The sequence below is a fragment of the Carcharhinus amblyrhynchos genome, chromosome 7, assembly GCF_965287045.1.
Source record: "Carcharhinus amblyrhynchos chromosome 7, sCarAmb.v2.hapA, whole genome shotgun sequence".
Taxonomy (NCBI): domain Eukaryota; kingdom Metazoa; phylum Chordata; class Chondrichthyes; order Carcharhiniformes; family Carcharhinidae; genus Carcharhinus; species Carcharhinus amblyrhynchos.
The window spans coordinates 111,505,725-111,524,717 of NC_137330.1; the positions used below are offsets into that span (position 1 = coordinate 111,505,725).

Consider the following 18,993-nt stretch of genomic DNA (forward strand, 5'->3'; position numbering starts at 1 on the left):
TCTGAACATTTCTGAGATGTGCTAAGACATGAAATTAAATATAATTCGTTAGAGTACTTTATAACAATGTGCCATCCCAATTTTGTCATCCCAATTTTATTAATTTGAGTTCAATAAATCTGAAATTATTTACATCTAAGGGTTTTACATTTCACAATCCCCTATCTCGAAAGCTAATCAAAGTTGGGATATGTGTCTGTGAACTTAATTTCTCATATGCAGTAGTGTCAGTCTTCCTTTGCTTGTTTTTAAATTAAAAAGCGATTAAAGAATTAAAATCTTTAGACCATCCACTCAGTAGAAATGGTTATGTTCTGTCAGAAAAGAAAAGACAAAGTAAGAGTGATACCCCAGTATCTGAATAATGTTAAAAGAAAATAGCATTCCATTGAACTCCACGGAAATAGAAACTCCGGAGAGATGTAAAATGTGTTACTGAATTGCTATCACCCATTTTACACAAAGTCAAAATTACTCCTTTTGTTAAAGAGTCTGATAAACAAAAGAAAGGCTGAGATGGGGAGAGAACTTCTGTCCTAGCTTAAGGACAGAGTGCAGACAGAAGTTAGGCAACTCAACCTAAGGACTCATATTCCTATTTTTTTGGTTAAAGTTGTACCAACAGATTCAAGCCATTAACCCAATCCTTATGCAATGTGACACCACTTCAGTCAGCTCATCTGATAGGAAACATATTCTCAAATGTACCAGTGGCAGTCATGATGCATCTGACTGACAGTCACCCTCACTGAATGCACTGATGCTTTTGATTGAAAATGTGCCCTCTGGACACTCCAGTCTGTTTGCGTGTCACCAGCTCAAGAGAGTGCAGAATGGCCTCCTCCAGTTCCTGTGTAACAAGTTTAAGAGCAGGCTGAAAGGCTTCATAATCTTCTTGTGTAACAGGCTCAGAACATGTTTGAATGGGCTCCTCCAGTTCCTATGAAACATTTTGCTCGGGTTCTTTTTATATCCATCTATGAGGATATATAGATGTCGGTCATGGATGAAAAAATTGAGATCCAAGGTGAAGTGAGAGTGACTGCCCTTGACATCAAGGCAACATTTGACCGAGTATGGCCGAAGCAAACTGGAGTCAATGGGAATTTTAACAATATGTTGCCAAGTTAGTGCCTCCCCAGGAAAACCTAAAGTTAAGCAGCAGCAAGCCCAGAACCTCGCTGGACACATTTGTTGTGAACTTGGGAAACATGCCATTCTTGATATTAATTAAATCCCACTTGTTATTAAACAGGATTCTCAGACCATTCACTAACACCAAACCCAGACAAACGACTGTGAAGGCCTCATCATTAGTCTCATGCTTCTGGAAATTCTGGGTTATTTCTACAATCATGCAAACAATTAAGTACTTTCTCACAAAATGAACTGGTTTTAGGAAAAAATACAAATTAAACGTTAATAATAATAAAAAAAGAAAAGTTTGTGGCATGAAGCAAGTCTAAAGTTTGGCTAAAAGTAACAAAGTTCTTGGCCGGAATTTTCCCAAAACATTCTTACGTGCTGAGTTTGTGTAAAAACTGGAGTAAATCCCTCTAGTTTTTTTTAAAGCAGGAGTTTCAAAATGACCTCCAACATTCTGAGCACTGCAGAGTGCCCTAGCTTGAATCACGATAAAATCCAGTAGGTGGGATTTATCCCTGCTGGAGAGGCCGGCAGCATAGCGCTGAACGGGCCACTTTGCACGCGCTGATCTGTCATAGAAAAGGTCAGCGCATGTGCAGTAGCCCTGCACAGCCAGGCTCCCAATTGCCGACCAGCTCCACGACCCCAGAACGCTGCCCCTCCAACCCATTCCCCCATGCCCTGACACTGGCCTTTCAGACACCTTCAAGTCAACCCCATGCCCCCGCAGTCCCGAATTCTCCGACAGGCCGACCCGCCCGATTCGCCTTTCCCTCCTTCTAACCATGATCCCAACTGCAGAGTGGTAGTGGGGCCCCCCTACTCCACGTATCTCCCCCCTCCACAGGCCCCGTCCCCCACTGACCCTGCCCCTTGGCACTGCCCGATGCCCAGTGGGCATCATCACTTTGCCCCTTGGGCAGTGCCAGGGCAGGCTGGCAATGACTAGGCAGCGCACCCTTATCCTTGATCTTCTGGGGGGACGGCCTCTATAGCCCCCATTCACTCCAGCGGGGTCAGACCACCAGCTCCTTGACAGTAAATCTCGCTGGAGTGAAACACTCCTGGCAAGGGGAGAGGTGAAGGGGAAAGAGGCTAGCAAGCCCGGAGGCTTCAGTTCTGGGCCTGGATGTCGGAATTTCGGAGGCTGGAGACGCACAGGGCGTGTCATCCTGCAGAAAGCCCATAAACAGCCTCCATTTATGTCTCCCAGCCCGCTGGGAGAGTCACTACCCCCTCTCCACATCTTCTACTGTCATAAGTGACCATGTAAAATATTATACACATAAACAATTACTTTCAACTCACTCAACACTAAAATAAATAAAGTTTCTCAGCAAAGAGAGAAGGCTAAGATTGACATTTAAGAAAGGACATAACTGCATTGAAAGCAGTGCTAAAAAAGTTGAAAGAACTGATTCCCTCTAAGGATTGGGCAGACTGAGCCTATATCCATTGAAAAGATGAAGATCATTTTATTGAAACATATAGGGCAGGTTCTCTGGTCTCGTCCATTGTAGGACCCATTGTGAGCAAGAACATAAAATTTGGTGTTCTAGTTAAAACCCCATTCCAGCAGCACCTAAAAATCCCAACTGGGAACAAAGGCAGAAGATTTCACCCATAAAATCCTGCAGCAGCTCAACAGGATGAGAAGAAGATGTTTATCCTCACGAGAGAGATCGGAACTCAGGGAGGACAGTTTAAATAAAAGAGGTCTCCAATCAAGACAGAGATGAGGAGAATTTTTTTCTCTGGAAGGATCGTTAGTCAGTTGAACTTTCTCCCCACGAGTATTGGGGGCAAGGTAACTGAATATTTTTGAGGCTGAGTTGGATAAATTCTTGAATGACAAGGGTCTAGACAGGAAAATAGTAGCCAGGTCAGATCAACCATGATCTTGTCAAATTGCAGAACAGGCTCAAGGAACTCCTGCTCCCAATTTTGTATGTTTTATGTACAAGCCAGTATTCAAGCATGGGGCGTGAATATCCAATCTCATTCACTCCACCCCTGTTGCTAGCTAGAATGGAGAATTTGGCACTCAGCCGAAACTCCATTCACTGCAGCAGCACTGGAGAATCCAGCCACAGACAAAGTCAGAGGTTTCTGCTATACATGTTTACAGCAATGGCCCAATTCACTGATATTTTGTAGCTTGTGCATTTTTAAAATTCTAAATTATGAGGAAGTCTCTGAACAAATTTGGTGAAAATCCAACAGTGAGAAATTGCTTCTCAATTCATGAAAACAAAGAAGCCTTTATTTTTTGAGAATAATTAACGTTTGCTAAAATATTTTAATTACTGGGGCTCTAATGCCACAGATACCTGGTTGGGTGCATAAAAAAATTTAGTTTAAAAAAAATTCATGATGGAAAATTGTACTCATAAAATAATACACAAAAGAGAAAACATATTGTCGCAAAAAATTAAGGGAAATAGGTCAAGATTTTTTACATAAGAACATAAGAACATAAGAAATAGGAGCAGGAGTAGGCCATCTAGCCCTTCGAGCCTGCCCCGCCATTCAATAAGATCATGGCTGATCTGTCGTGGCTCAGCTCCACTTTCCCGCCCTCTCCCCATAACCCTTAATCCCCTCTCTTATCAAGAACCCATCAACCCGCTTCTTAAAAATATTTAGCGAGGCAGCCTCCACCACTTCAACGGGCAGAGAATTCCAGAGATTCACCACCCTTTGAGTGAAGAAGTTCCTCCTCAACTCCGTTCTAAACCGCCTCCCCTTTATCTTGAGGCTGTGCCCCCTAGTCCTACTGTCTTTTTTGAGCGGGAAGAGTCTCTCCACCTCTATCCTATCCATCCCATTCATCATCTTATACGTCTCAATGAGATCTCCCCTCATTCTTCTAAACTCTAACGAGTACAAGCCTAGTTTATTCAGCCTCTCCTCATAGCTCAATCCCCTCAACTCCGGTATCAGCCTAGTAAACCTCCTCTGCACTCCCTCCAGGGCCAAAATATCCTTGCGCAGGTGCGGCGCCCAAAACTGCACACAGTACTCCAGCTGCAGCCTCACCAATGCCCTATACAGCTGCAGCAAGACCTCCCTACTTTTATATTCAATCCCCCTCGCTATGAAGGCCAGCATCCCATTCGCCTTCCTGACCACCTGCACCTGCAAGCTGGGTTTTTGCGACTCATGCACAAGGACCCCGAGGTCCCTCTGCACCGTCGCCTGCTGCAGTTTTTTGCCTCGTAAGTAATAGTCCTTCCTACCATTTTTCCTACCAAAGTGGACCACCTCACACTTGCCAACATTAAATTCCATTTGCCATTTCCTGGCCCATTCGCCCAGCCTATCTAGATCCTTCTGCTTTTACTTATGTTTCTATTTTTCAAAAGGTTTCATATAAATACAAGTTATTGTTGAAAGCAAGTAAAATGTTACTTAATATGAAATATTTGTAACGCTCAGTGTTTTTAATATTTCTTGTCCTAGTGAGATTACTGCATTAGTGGACTTGATTCTCATAGGTGCAGTAGACAAGCACAAACATACTGCTGGAACAGAGGAAGGAAAACTCTTAATCTGTGCCGGAAGCACTTTTAAAAACATATTAAATTACAAAAGCGCTACATATTGAACATGCATCATATTACGCTAGCCAGAAATACTACATCTTGGTACAAATCTGTTCACAATGAAGTGTTGTAAATACACTTTCTTCCACAAAATCACAAATTATTCCCATGCTCAGAAATGTTGGCTTTTAAACCATTCCTACAATTCAAAAATTGGGAATAAGTGATTGTATCAAAATCACAGAATTATTTCCAAAAACAAAAACAACTTGCAAGATTTAAAAACTCTAGATACAGCAGTGATGTTGTATTTTCAGAAGTATCATCCAAAAATAATCAACCATCAATGACTACGATTATCTAGATTTCCAGAAATGTAACCAATAACATTTGGGGGGCGGGGGGGCAGAAATCTGCCTTTAATATAAAAAAGCACTAACATTGTAATCCTATATCCATGAGAATTTACAGAAGAAAATTGCTAAAGTGCAGCATTTATGATTTTTCAAAGGAAATCATAAAAAAACCTTTAAGTATACAAGATAAGATTCTTTCAGTTTCTACATGTCGAAGGCAAGCTTTTCCAAAGACAGCAAATACCTTCCTTCTCAAATCATGTTGAAATCTGATAACACAGGTGGAGCTAGGCAGATTTTATCAATGCGCTTATTAGAATTAGGAACATATTACACGGATGCCAAATAACATATTTGATATTCCTTAATCTTTTGATGTACAGCGGGGTGGCAATGGAGGGAGAGAAAATTTGCACGTACTGAACAAACATACAACCACTTTGTTTACAGGATGGTTGTGGGGAAGGAAGATGAGAGTGAGAGAAACAAAAATCAACAGTTCCTGCCATTAAAAGCATCTTTCCAGATGATATTCACGGCATTAGTGCAGTAGATTTTGCAGCCCTGTCACATCCAGTTATGAATGACGGTGGACAACTAAATAACTATTTCAATGATGATGGAACCTAGCACATCATTGCAAAAGACAACGCTGGACAAAACCCAACCATCTTCAGCCAGAATTGCCAAGTGAATGATCCTAGCATTACAAATGTCAGTCTTAAGCCAATTTAATTGACTCTATGCTGTACCAAGAAATGGCAAGGGTGCTGGATGCTGCAAAGACTATGTGCCCTGACAACATTCCGCCAATAGTACTAAAGTCTTGTGCTCAGAACTAGCTGCGCCCTTAGCCAAACTGTTCCACATAATTTTTCTGGACTCAAAACATTAACCCTGTTTCTCTCTTCATAGCTGCTGCCTGCCAGAACTGCTGAGCTTTTCTATTATGTTTCGTTTATATTTCAGATGTTTACATAATTAAATGGTTGTGGGATGCTAATAATCTCAGTCCTTGGATAATGCTGCGAGAGTTCCTTGGGACAGTGACCTAGGCCTAGCCACCTTCAACCCCTTCAATGACCTTATTAAGGTCAGAACTGAGAACGCTAGGTGATTATTGCACAATTTTCAGTATCATTTGCGACGCCATAGATATTGAAGCAATCTATGTCCACATGCTAGTCAATGACCATCTTTACTGAGAGGGAAGCTGAACATCTCCTCTTGGCATTCAGTGACATTACCATCACTGAATGCCCCCACTATCAACACCCTGGTGATTATCACTGACCAGAAAGTGAATTGGACTAGCCTACAAGGGTAAGTCAGAAGCTGGTAATTCTATGTTGAATAATGTAACCCTCAAGTCTCCTATTTCACTTAGTAGAGCCTTCAAACTATTCACAAGATTACTTATTTCCAATCCCATAATCCACCTCTATTTTGCCTCAATTGCGCTGCTTTTGAAACGCTAATCCATGTTTTTGCTACCTCAATCTCAAATTTTCCAATGCTCTCCTGGCCAGTGTTGAGGGAGCAGGAATTGGTATAGAACAAGATGATATTTGGATGATCTGAAGTTTTAGAAGATGGGAAACTGTTTGCCAGTTCATGGAATAGGTGAGATTGGAGAAATGAGCAGGGGTGGAGCCAATCAATGAAAGTTGGTAGTCTTTGCAATGGACTGGAATATGAGATCAGAATCTTAGCCCGGAGTAACTAAGACATTGATGTGAACAGTTTAGTTCAATGTGATTGTGGTTCAGGACTATGCTGGAATCAGTAGTGGGGATTTTATGGCATAGGTCATAATGGAATTTCAACTTTCACAGATGAAAGGTCACCAACTGAAACCTTAACTTTACTTCTCTCCACATATGCTGCCTGATCTGCTGAGTTTTTCCAGCTTTTGTTTTTATTTTTCCACCTGCTTTAATCCTTTCACTCTCTTATTTCTCTCACCAAACGATGCCTCTTTTTGTCTCTAGTTTTTCCATTACGATGCCGAATTACTCCTTCATATATTCTCAACTACCTCTCAGATGCATTCACCATCAACCAATATTCTAGCATTTTACAAAATGTGAACAAATTACATCCCAGACTGTTTCAGTCTTATAATAACACCATCATTTATATCCATCCACTATAATAGATACATATAGAATTTTGCTTGAATTGTAAGTTTCTTTACTGTTGTCAAGCTATATTTCTTCAGTATTTACATAACAAAATATTTCTCCCTTAATTCTCAAGGGATATTCCCCACTGTCTAATCTCCACTGACATTGAACAGATTCTAATATGCCATGCTCTGAAGCTGGCTGACCTGACTTTGGACGCAATATCTGAGATCAGCATCAAAAGCTTTACAAACATTCCCTTCATGCTACACCATTAGTTTCCTTACCAGTGATCTAAAAATACACTTCTTTGAATTCTAATTCATAATTTTTAGTTAATGGCCTAAACTTTGTAACAACATAGAGTAAATATATGATTATTTTCAATCCAATGGACTGTGTTCATTTGAGACAGAAATCTCCTGCACCTGAAGTCCAAATTAAATTTCTAACTCTGGACTGAAGCCAGAATTCAAGTCATAGCCCGCAAGGGGTCTGTGGAAAAGAGATCAGAAGGGTAAAAACATTGATAAAAAATTAAGAATCCATTCATTCAGTTTACTTGTTAATCTTCTGTTTTTCCAACAAACTAATATGGGGTGATTTTATCTGTGCCCTTTTTCAACAAGTCCTGGATGCAGAATAAGTGTGTGTGTGTGTTTGTTTGTTTGTTTGTTTGTGAGGGGGGGGAGGAGGAGGAGGGGAGGGGATTGCTGATCTCAAAAAATCAGACAGAATTTTATGGGTCCCACTGGCAGGTGGTGAGAAGATCTATAGAGTTCACCAAGTGGCCTTCCTGTTGCTCAACCTCAACTATTATTATTTATTAGTGTTACCAGTAGGTTTCCACGAATGCTGCATTGAAATTACTGCGAAAATCCCCAAGTCACTACACTCCAGCGCCTTTTCAGGTACATTGAGGGAGAATTTAGCGTGGCTAATGCACTGAACCAGCATATCCTTTGGACTGTGGGAGGAAACTGGAACACCCAGAGGAAACCCATGCAGACACAGGGAGAACATGCAGACTCCATACAGACAGGGACCCAAGCTGGGAATTGAACCCGGTCCCTGGCACAGTGAGGCAGTAGTGCTAACTACTGTGCCACCATGCTGCCTGTCAGAAATTTTACAATGGAATCAATAAGGCCTACTAAAAAAGCCTGCCAACCTTCACTCCAAATGAGGTTCTTAAGTGTCATTTTCCAGATTTTGAATATGTGGAAAGAACTCAGGGACGGGGATGAGGAAGGACAGCAGGTTAGCCTACTTGGGCCTCAGGCAGATGAGCACCTCCATCATTTGCCCCTTTTCCCATTTGGAACTTTCCACCAAAGTCTCCCACCTCATTCCCTTCTCTCCCACATTCCATTTTGTCTCCACGTGCTTATCCCCCAAGCTTTCCAACAATTCCCATATCGTCGCACTTCCCCTTCTGTCCCTGCCATGAATCAACCAGTACTTACCATTGTCATGTGCTCCAGCACTCGTACTTGTGGCTCAAGGTGTAATCCCTGCAGTGACCACCACTCCCAGTGGCGCTGCAAGGGGACTTTTAGGGGCGCTCATCCAGAATGATGGGCAGAGCCCCCTCTCCAGCCAATTAAGGCTTTGTGGAATATTAAATAGCTGCATAGTAGCCTATATTGGCATGGATACATTCCCTGCCTACTTTTTCAGTGTAAGTGAGAAACTCCGCCACCAGATGAGGAGACGGTGGCTTAGTGGTATTATCACCTTTTAGGGACCAGACCAGAAACTCCAAGATGTATTATGCAGTTAGCCTAGACCCAAACTTTTACATTTGATTTTGAAATTAGAGTGAGTGTAATGTGTTTTGCTTCAGGTATAATTCAATTGACCCACTGGGAAGCTTTTATTGAAACAAACTTTATTTAAGAAAAGTTAGACTATAACTAAAAGAATTTGCATAATTTTTATCAATTAAAATACTTAAACATGACAAAGTATAATTCTTAACAGCTAGCTATCTCTATTGTCCCAATGTAATAGTATCCCCCATAGACATAAATCCCTTCTTTAGCATGAAAAGTAAATATGCTTACATGGACACTAGATTTCCAGGTTTTAACACCGCTGGAGAGAGGTCCAGTCAGCAGCTCCCAAAGAAAGCTACATCATGAAACAGCAGAACTTCAGAGAAGTAAACCTAGTCTTTGGCAGCTCCCACTCTCTAGACTTGAGAGACAGAAAGAGACACCTCTCTCTGCAGCTTTCTAAACGGCAACTCTCATTCAGCAGACTCTCAGAAAAAGATCCATTCCCAAACAGCAGAATCTCACAGACAGGCTTATTTCCTGGCAGATTCCAATCTCCAACTTCAGAGAGTGGAGAAGAGAGGCACTGCTCCCTAACAACTCAAAGCAGTATCTGACTTGATTCTTTTGTGTAAGCCTAGCTCCACCCAATCATATGACTTTACCTGTTAATCAACCTAATCAAGTGTTACTCTGCAAAAACCTCAGGGAAACAACTGAAAACAACAGAACATCATTAGTCCAGATTAAAACAAACATTCTAGCTGCAACAGTAATAATACAAGGCTGCTGAATGTTGACAAAATAGCATTGGTAGTAAAAAAACCCACTAAAACAGATCCTGCACAAGGAAATGACAAATATACGTCTTAAAAGCACAATATTGCCACTCACTGGACTAGAGACCCAGAGTAATGTTCTGGGGACTAGTGTTCAAATCCCAACATGGCAGACAGTGAGAAATAGGAAATAGGAAATAGGAGCAGGAGTAGGCCATCTGGCCCTTCGAGCCTGCCCCGCCATTCAATAAGATCATGGCTGATCTGTCGTGGCTCAGTTCCACTTTCCCGCCCTCTCCCCATAACCCTTAATCCCCTCTCTTATCAAAAACCCATCAACCCGCTTCTTAAAAATATTTAGCGAGGCAGCCTCCACCACTTCAACGGGCAGAGAATTCCAGAGATTCACCACCCTTTGAGTGAAGAAGTTCCTCCTCAACTCCGTTCTAAACCGCCCCCCCTTTATCTTGAGGCTGTGCCCCCTAGTCCTACTGCCTTTTTTGAGCGGGAAGAGTCTCTCCACCTCTATCCTATCCATCCCATTCATCATCTTATACGTCTCAATGAGATCTCCCCTCATTCTTCTAAACTCTAACGAGTACAAGCCTAGTTTATTCAGCCTCTCCTCATAGCTCAACCCCCTCAACTCTGGTATCAGCCTAGTAAACCTCCTCTGCACTCCCTCCAAGGCCAAAATATCCTTGCGCAGGTGCGGCGCCCAAAACTGCACACAGTACTCCAGCTGCGGCCTCACCAATGCCCTATACAGCTGCAGCAAGACCTCCCTACTTTTATATTCAATCCCCCTCGCTATGAAGGCCAGCATCCCATTCGCCTTCCTGACCACCTGCTGCACCTGCAGGCTGGGTTTTTGCGACTCATGCACAAGGACCCCGAGGTCCCTCTGCACCGTCGCCTGCTGCAGTTTTTCGCCACGTAAGTAATAGTCCTTCCTACCATTCTTCCTACCAAAGTGGACCACCTCACACTTGCCAACATTAAATTCCATTTGCCATTTCCTGGCCCATTCGCCCAGCCTATCTAGATCCTTCTGCAGACTCTCCACACCCTCCGCACAATTTGCCTTTCCCCCAATCTTTGAATTAAATAAAAATATGGAATTGTAAGTCTAATGATAACCATGAAACCATTGTTGATTGTCATAAAACTCCATCTGGTTCATTAACGTCCTTTAGGGAAGGAAATCTCCCATCCTTACATGGTCTGGGTAAGACACTCAGTTCACGGGCAATTAGGAATGGGCAATAAATGCTGGCCAGGGATGCTCACCTCTGCTTGAAAAGTCCTGCCCTTGAACTGGGTGTGGAAGAGATTTGGGAATACAAAGCTAGTCATATGATGTGTGCTTACTAGTGAAGTGGGAGCAAGGGTCTGTTGGGGAATTAAGTTCTATGTTCCAGAAGTATTGAGGACTGGTATGATCTAGGTGCTATTGGTGGATCTGGAATACAATAATGTAAGGGCTAAAGAATAGTATATTTTATTTTGAGAGGTGGGTGAGTGAAGGAGAATGCTGTTAGTTATCATTTACTCCCAGAGGTTTCCTGTTACCTTTAAAAGATACTTACTATTGTGATTACTGACTGCATGTTGGTAATTGTTACAGAAGTTTACTATGTGTTTTTAAATAACTAAAGCACAGTGCTGGGACAGCCAACATAAGATCACTTCTCCCCATTTCCAGAAGGAGCAATTTTCATAGTGAACTAGATTTAGCAGTCAAATTCTTAGAATCATACTTGTGAAAACTTAGTCCAGTTCCTCAAAATTAAAACACAGAAATATGGGGTTTAAAGTTAATTTTTCCACTTGTATGTTAAACTATCTGAATAGACTGCAAATTTTAGAACTTGCTTTATTTTCATTTCACTGAAATCAATGCATCAATAATTTGGCAGGTTATATAGAAGGCAGATAATGTGTTCCACTAGGTTACCACCCAGTGGCTAGGTTGAAAATTATCGTAAGAAGTCATACACCACGAGGTTAAAGTCCAACAAGTTTATTTGATAGTAAACCCACAAGCTTTCGGGGTTTGCCCCTTCGTCACCTGACAAACTTGTTAGACTTTAACTTGGTGTTGTGAGACTTCTTACTGTGTCTACCCCAGTCCAATGCCAGCATCTCCACATCTTGAAAATTATCCCCATGGTATCACAAAGTGTGAGCAAGTCACTGTCACAGTACTTGAATAATGGGAAAGGTCACAATCCTCAGGACAGTGGAGTAGGACAGGAATGACATGAAGAAACAGTAGGCGCAGTTGCAACACTCGTTATTATGGTAGGGAAAAACAGCCATTGTTTGTATTAGGTGCAAGTTCAATTTTCATAAATCTCAAGCCAATAATGCTGTGGAGAACAGCCCCTCCAGTACACAGACACAAACAGAAGGTTGGAAAGATCAGAGTTTGAGTCAGTCAAGTGGGAAGAACAAGGCAATAAACAATAATTATAACAAACATACTTATTTAAGTGCAATCTGGTATGGTAGGAAATTCTTTCAGAAAATAATGAACTATATTCAATATTATTGATATTAATATAGATAAGAAAGCTTGCATTTCTCATCAATAAAATGTATTGAAAAAGTAGAAATTGTTTAAATTCATTGCATTACCATATGTTTTCTGAAACAGTTCCAGAAGATCAATCAATATAATTCTGTCCTGTTGCCTTCTGGGTGCAACTCAATTACCAAAAAAGTGCAGTTAGGTTTATGAAGAACAGAAACTTGTAATAACAAAAATATAAATGAAATAAGAAAGTTGAGAGTAATAAACTGGACTCAGCATGTTAATTATTGGAGAGATTCTTCATGCATAATGTGGTATGTCAAATTATGGGAACACTTACAATTTAAATGAATCCTTCAGATCACTCATTTGAACTGCTGATTTACAGATATGCTGAGGGCAGAAATGGTTGATGTAGCACGTGTTTTTGGATGCTATGGATCAATCCAACATTTGAAAATGAAGTCCAAGAAACATGTGAGCACTTGCATAAGAAGTGGCTGACATCTTGGCAAAGGGATTTGCATGCTCCCATACCCAATTACTACCAGCAACACGCAGCGCAAGACAAATCAAGGCGTCTATCAGTGCACAATGATTTGTTTTTGAACTCCATACTTTATCCAATGACTCTTCTAAATCTTGCACAGCAAGAACATGCTATTGAACAGAATGAAGGGGCCCTTGCCAGGATTATTTAATTCATGAATTACTTACAGATTAGTTGCTGATCTATTTCTTCTGGCGCCTGTAAATGTTTTTGGAGCTTTCTTATATTTGGTTAACGTGTGAATAGTCTACAGGGATCCAGATGATGCTGAAGTACATTTATCACATAAAATTTTGTGCTGAAATTTGTTATTGGCAGGCCTAGTAGTGTTTCACAAGAATTATGAAGTTTGTGAGAATGAAAAGAGGCCTTATATAATGTAAGAAAATCTGACAGAAGAGGTAGAAGGGCTCACCATAGTCACCTTATTTTATTTAATGCTGTCGTAAGTAGGCTTACATCAACACTGCAATGAAGTTATTGTGAAAATCCCCTTGTCGCACATTCCAGCACATGTTTGGTTTCACCGAGGGAAAATTTAGCATGGCCAAATGCACATAACCAGCACGTCTTTCGGACTGTGGGAGGAAGCCGGAGCACCCAGAGGAAACTCACGCAGACACAGGAAGAATGTGCAGACTCCACAGACAAGATGATCCAAGCCGGGAATTGAACCCGTGAGGCAGCAGTGCTAATCACTGTGCCACCTTATCGAGCATCCTTACTGAATGATTCTTTTACCTCCATTTCAATGAGAACCAGTGCATCAGAAGTATTCACTTCACAAAAAGAGGTCAAAACAGGAAGTTGCCAACTGCTGCAGCTCTGGGTGTAATCTCAAAGCATTGCTTGTGCTTATCAAGGTGTGGATATGCTGGCGTTGGACTGGGGTAAACACAGTAAAAAGTCTGACAACACCAGGTTTAAGTCCAACCGATTTATTTGATAGTAAACTCACTAGCTTTCGAGGTTACCCTCTTCGTCAGGTGAATGGAGAGTTCTGGCCTCAGACAGAGCATATAAAGCACAGACAGTTTACAGATTACTGATTAGAATGCAAATCTTTCTGTAAACTGTCTGTGCTTTATATGCTGTGTCTGAGGCCAGAACTCTCCATTCACCTGATGAAGCCGGTAACCTCGAAAGCTAGTGAGTTTACTATCAAATAAATCGGTTGGGCTTAAACCTGGTGTTGTCAGACTTTTTACCTTATCAAGGTGACCATGGCTCTTAATTTTCATGCCCCTGGCTCTTTCCACCAGAGATAATAAGGGCCCATAATTCCTGGTACCCCAATGATGTGCTGGGGAATTCCCTCAGACAACTTTTCACACAAGGATTACCTGAACCTCCAGAAGGCCACCTTCACCTGGACAACTGTGCTGGTAAAACGATTTATACAAAACGATTTAAATTGCTAACTTCAGATAATTCTACCATTTTACCCTGATAGTTACTCTGATAAAAGGAAAAAGCACTTCTTTCTCCATAGTAACTATTTTACAAGTCCAAACCGAGTTCCACATGGGACACCCTGCATACTTACGATCCCCAGGAGCCACCCCTCCTACCCCCATGACCCGACCATCCCCCCGACCCTCCCCCACCCACACCCACACCCACACCATACCCAATCTGGACACTCCATGGGATCCTTCAAACCACCCCAAAACACCCAGGGGAACCCTCAAACAACCAATCCCCCTTCCGATGCGCCTTGACCAAATACCAGACAACACTCTCCACAACATCCTCCCCCACCCCAGCCTAACACCAACCTTACCCCTCATCCCAGTCTGACTCCGGCATCCTCCTCTGTTCTGAACCCTGTGATCTGGACCCAGTTTGATCATCCACGCTCTGACCACTGCCCCCCCCTTCCCAAACTCCAAATTCAACCCACCACCACATGCTCTGACCCCGACCATCACCCACCCCCTCGGTCTGACCCTGGTCCCCCCACCTTCCCTCCAACCACTCCACCTTACTCCAACCACAACCAGATGCTCTGACCCCAATCATTCTCCCCTCTCTCCGACCATTCCCCATACCCAGTCTGACCCCAAACCTTACCCCCTCCAACCCCGAAACCCCCCACCCAGTTTGACTCCTACATCATCCTCTTCCAATCTGACCCCAAACACCCACTGTCCCCCTCATCTCAACTCTGCTTCCCTCCTTGCCCCCCACTAGTACTGTAAAAAGGGGATGCATCTTTTCTCTCTGTGCTCCAGTTAGTCCATGCAGTGTGCACCCAGATGCATACTTCACTGCTCCTGTCTCACCCAGCCTGAGAGACAAGGGTTAGGTCAGACAAGAGCTTTGAAATTTCAATGAGGACAAGTCCCTCCAGGGTGGCAATCTGCCAATGCAGTTATGCTGCCACAAGGAACATTATAAAGTGCTGGCAACGTGTTCCATTTTATATTAAATGAAAAAAGAACAGAAGAAGATGAAAGTGAGAAGGATGTGCTTACACCATCTGCAGTGGTGAGTCAAAAGAGATGTGCAATGAGGAAGATGTAAAATGAGATGAGGAGGATTAGATAAGCAGGTATCCTCATCAGATAACCCAGTCCCACCAATAATCCCAGTCTCAACGATATCCCTTCCCATGATGGCCACTATCATCACCTCAATGAATAGTTAAACATGTAGGAGTGCTTGCCCTCACCAAATTTTTTCTGCTATCTCCTATTATGTGCTATCTTCTGCTGCAAGAAAGTCATAAGCATCAGAGAGATATAGAACATGAAGCAGACTCTTTGACTCAACTCGACCATGCCGATCAGGTTTCCTAAACTGCACCTAGTTCCACTTGCCTGCATTTGGCCCATATCCCTCTAAACCTTTCCCATCCATGTCCGAAAATATTTTAAATCTTGTATTGTACATCGCCTTTGCCACCTCCTTTGACAGTTCACTCCACAAATGCACCACCCTCTGTATGTAAAAGTTGCCTCTCAGGTCCCCTTTAAATCTTTCCACTCTCACCTTAAACCTACGCCCTCTAGTTTTGGACTTCCCTACTGAGAGGGATTAATACCCATACTATTAATTATAAGAACATAAGAACTAGAAGCAGTAGTAGGCCATCTGGCCCCTCGAGCCTGCTCCGCCATTCAATAAGATCATGGCTGATCTTCTTATGGACTCAGCTCCACTTACCCAACCGCTCACCATAACCCTTAATTCCTTTACTGTTCAAAAATGTAAGTATCCTTGCCTTAAAAAATTCAATGAGATAGCCTCAAATGCTTCACTGGGCAGAGAATTCAACAGATCCACAACCCTTTGTGTGAAGAAGTTCCTCCTCAACTCAATCCTAAATCTGCTTCCCTTTATTTTGAGGCTATGTTTCCTAGTTCTAGTTTCATCTGCCAGTGGAAACAACTTCCCTACTTCTATCTTATCTATTCTCTTCATAATCTTATATGTTTCTATAAGATCTCCCCTCATTCTTCTGCATTCCAATGAGTATAGCCCCAGTCCACTCAGTCTCTCCTCATAAGCCTCTCAACTCCGAATCAACCGAGTGAATCTCCTCTGCACCCCCTCCAGTGCCAGTATATCCTTTCTCAAGTAACGAGACCAAAACTGTACACAGGTTACTTCAAGTGTGGCCTCACCAGCACCTTGTACAGCTGCAACATCATTTTGCTGTTTTTAAACTCCATCCCTCTAGCAGTGAAGGACAAATTCCATTTGCCTTCTTAATTACCTGCTGCACCTGCAAACCAACTCCTTGAGATTCCTGCACAAGGACACCCAGGTCCCTCTGCACAGCAGCATACTGCAATGTTTTACCATTTCAATAATAGTCCATTTTACTGTTATTCCTACCAAAATGGATGATCTCACATTGACCAACATTGTACTCCATCTGTCAAGCCCACTCACTTAGACTATCTCTATTCCTTTGTAGACTTTCAGCGTCCTCTGCACACTTTGCTCTGCTACTCATCTTAGTGTCTTAATGTCATCTGTGAATTTTGACACACTACACTTGGTCCCCAACTCCAAATCATCTATGTAAATTGTAAACAATTGTGGTCCCCACACTGATCCCTGAGACACACCACTAGTCACTGATCACCAACCAGAAAAACAGCCATTTACCCCCACTCTTTGCTTTGTTAGTTAACCAACCCTCAATCCATGCTAATACATTACCTGTCACACTGTGCACCTTTATCTTATGTAACAGTCTTTAGTGCGGCACCTTGTCAAATGCCTTCTGGAAATCCAGATACACAACACCCACAGGTTCCTCATTGTCCACTTCTTATGGAAGAAAGTAAATCATGTTTATAACTGTGTCCAGGGAAAGGGTTAACACAGACAAATCACAAAAACCTACACAACTGCAGGATAGTAAGCAGCTAGTTCCAGGCACCTGACTTTCAGACTGGAAAGAGAGAAAGATACTATGTTGGGAAAAGGTCTTTAAATCATGCATAGGACAAGGGAGTGATCCATGTTCTAATGTCCAGACACAGTTAGACTGCCTAAAAGATAGGCAAAAACAATACTCAACTGAGGCAAGTAAAAACCTTACATCAATTGGATATTATAATTAAGCAAGTGTAAAGTGATTGTTCCTGGTTTTCAAAAGCTGTACTTTATATGATATAATCTTAATTAATAGCTATGATTAAATGGAGACAACTTCTGTTCTTTTATTGGTATATACTAATCACTTGTAATCAAAACTATATATTGCAGGAAGCTCAGTGACAAAATTTGAATTATAAGGAGAAGTTGGGTAGGCTGGGACATTTTCCCTGGAGCGTAGGAGGATGAGGGATGACCTTACAGAAGTTTACAAAATCATGAGGGGCATAGATAAAGTAAATAGCCAAGGTCTTTAAATGTCTATGTATTTCTGAATCGTTCACTCTGGATGGTCTGAATGACCCGCTATAGTCTACTTTAATAAATCATCTTAAAACCACTTTGTGACTTTGTCTAGCTACATGAGGAAAACAATAGTTTCAAATACAAGAAAGCTGTCATAACAGCCCCATAAGACCAACCATGAGGAAGAGACCTTGGTTCTTTACTTTATCTATGCCCCTCATGATTTTATAAACTTCTATAAGGTCATCCCTCATCCTCCTATGCTCCAGGGAAAAAGCAGTCAGAGCAGCGATCCCCTGAGGCTGTTCCTCTCCAAAATATGTACTCTGTTTTGGATTTTGTTGGGGAGGAAGACTCAACCGGGTAAGCCATGGAGTACAAGTCTCAGGGGTAGAGCCTGTCCTTGATGCTCAGGTGGGAAGGGGGAAGAAAAGAACAGGATTAGTGATTGGGGATTCCATAGTTAAGGGGATAGATAGGAGAGTTTGTGGGAACGAGTGAGACTCGCGGTCGGTATGTTGCCTCCCAGGTGCCAGGGTCCATGATATCTCTGAGCGAGTATTTGAGATCCTTAAGGGGGAGGGGAACCAGCCCCAAGTTGTGGTTCATGTAGGCACCCATGACATAGGCAGGAAGAGGGACGGGGATATAAAACAGAAATTCAGAGAGTTAGGGTGGAAGCTTAGGGTTAAAACAAACAAAGTGGTTATCTCTGATTTGTTACCTGTGCCGCGGGATAGCATGGAGAATAGAGAGAGAGAACATTTGAACTCGTGGCTAAAGGGATGGTGCAGGAGGGAAGGGTTCAGATACTTGGACAATTGGGGCTCATTCTGGGGTAGGTGGGACCTCTACAAGAGGGATGGTCTGCACCTGAACCAGAGGGGAACTAATATCTTGGGGGGAAAATTTGCCAATGCTATTCAGGGGGGTTTAAACTGATTCAGAGGGGGGATGGAAACCTGAACTGTAACTCCAATGTACAGGAGGATGAGAATAGAGAGGTCATGGATAAGGTTTCTAGGTCAGAGCAGTGTATTGGCAGGCGGGAGGGTGGTTTGAAGTGCGTATACTTTAATGCAAGGAGCATACGCAATAAGGTGGACGAACTTGTAGCCTGAATTGGTGCCTGGGACTTTGATGTTGTGGCCATTACAGAGACATGGATAGTGCAGGGACAGGAATGGTTGTTGCAGGTTCCGGGGTTCAGATGTTTCAGTCAGAGCAGAGAAGGTGGTAGAAGTGGGGGAGGCGTGGCATTGTTAGTCAAGGACAGTATTACGGTGGCAGAAAGGATGTTTGATGTGGACCTGTCTA

The 18,993-nt window shown here is 42.4% G+C and overlaps 1 protein-coding gene across 2 annotated transcripts in view; it reads right to left on the bottom strand.

Moving 5' to 3' along the window:
* The window catches only part of rmdn2 (regulator of microtubule dynamics 2), a 126,122-nt gene that overhangs the window by 70,598 nt on the left and 36,531 nt on the right, over window positions 1-18,993 (bottom strand). The gene's annotated exons all lie outside the window — the stretch shown is intronic.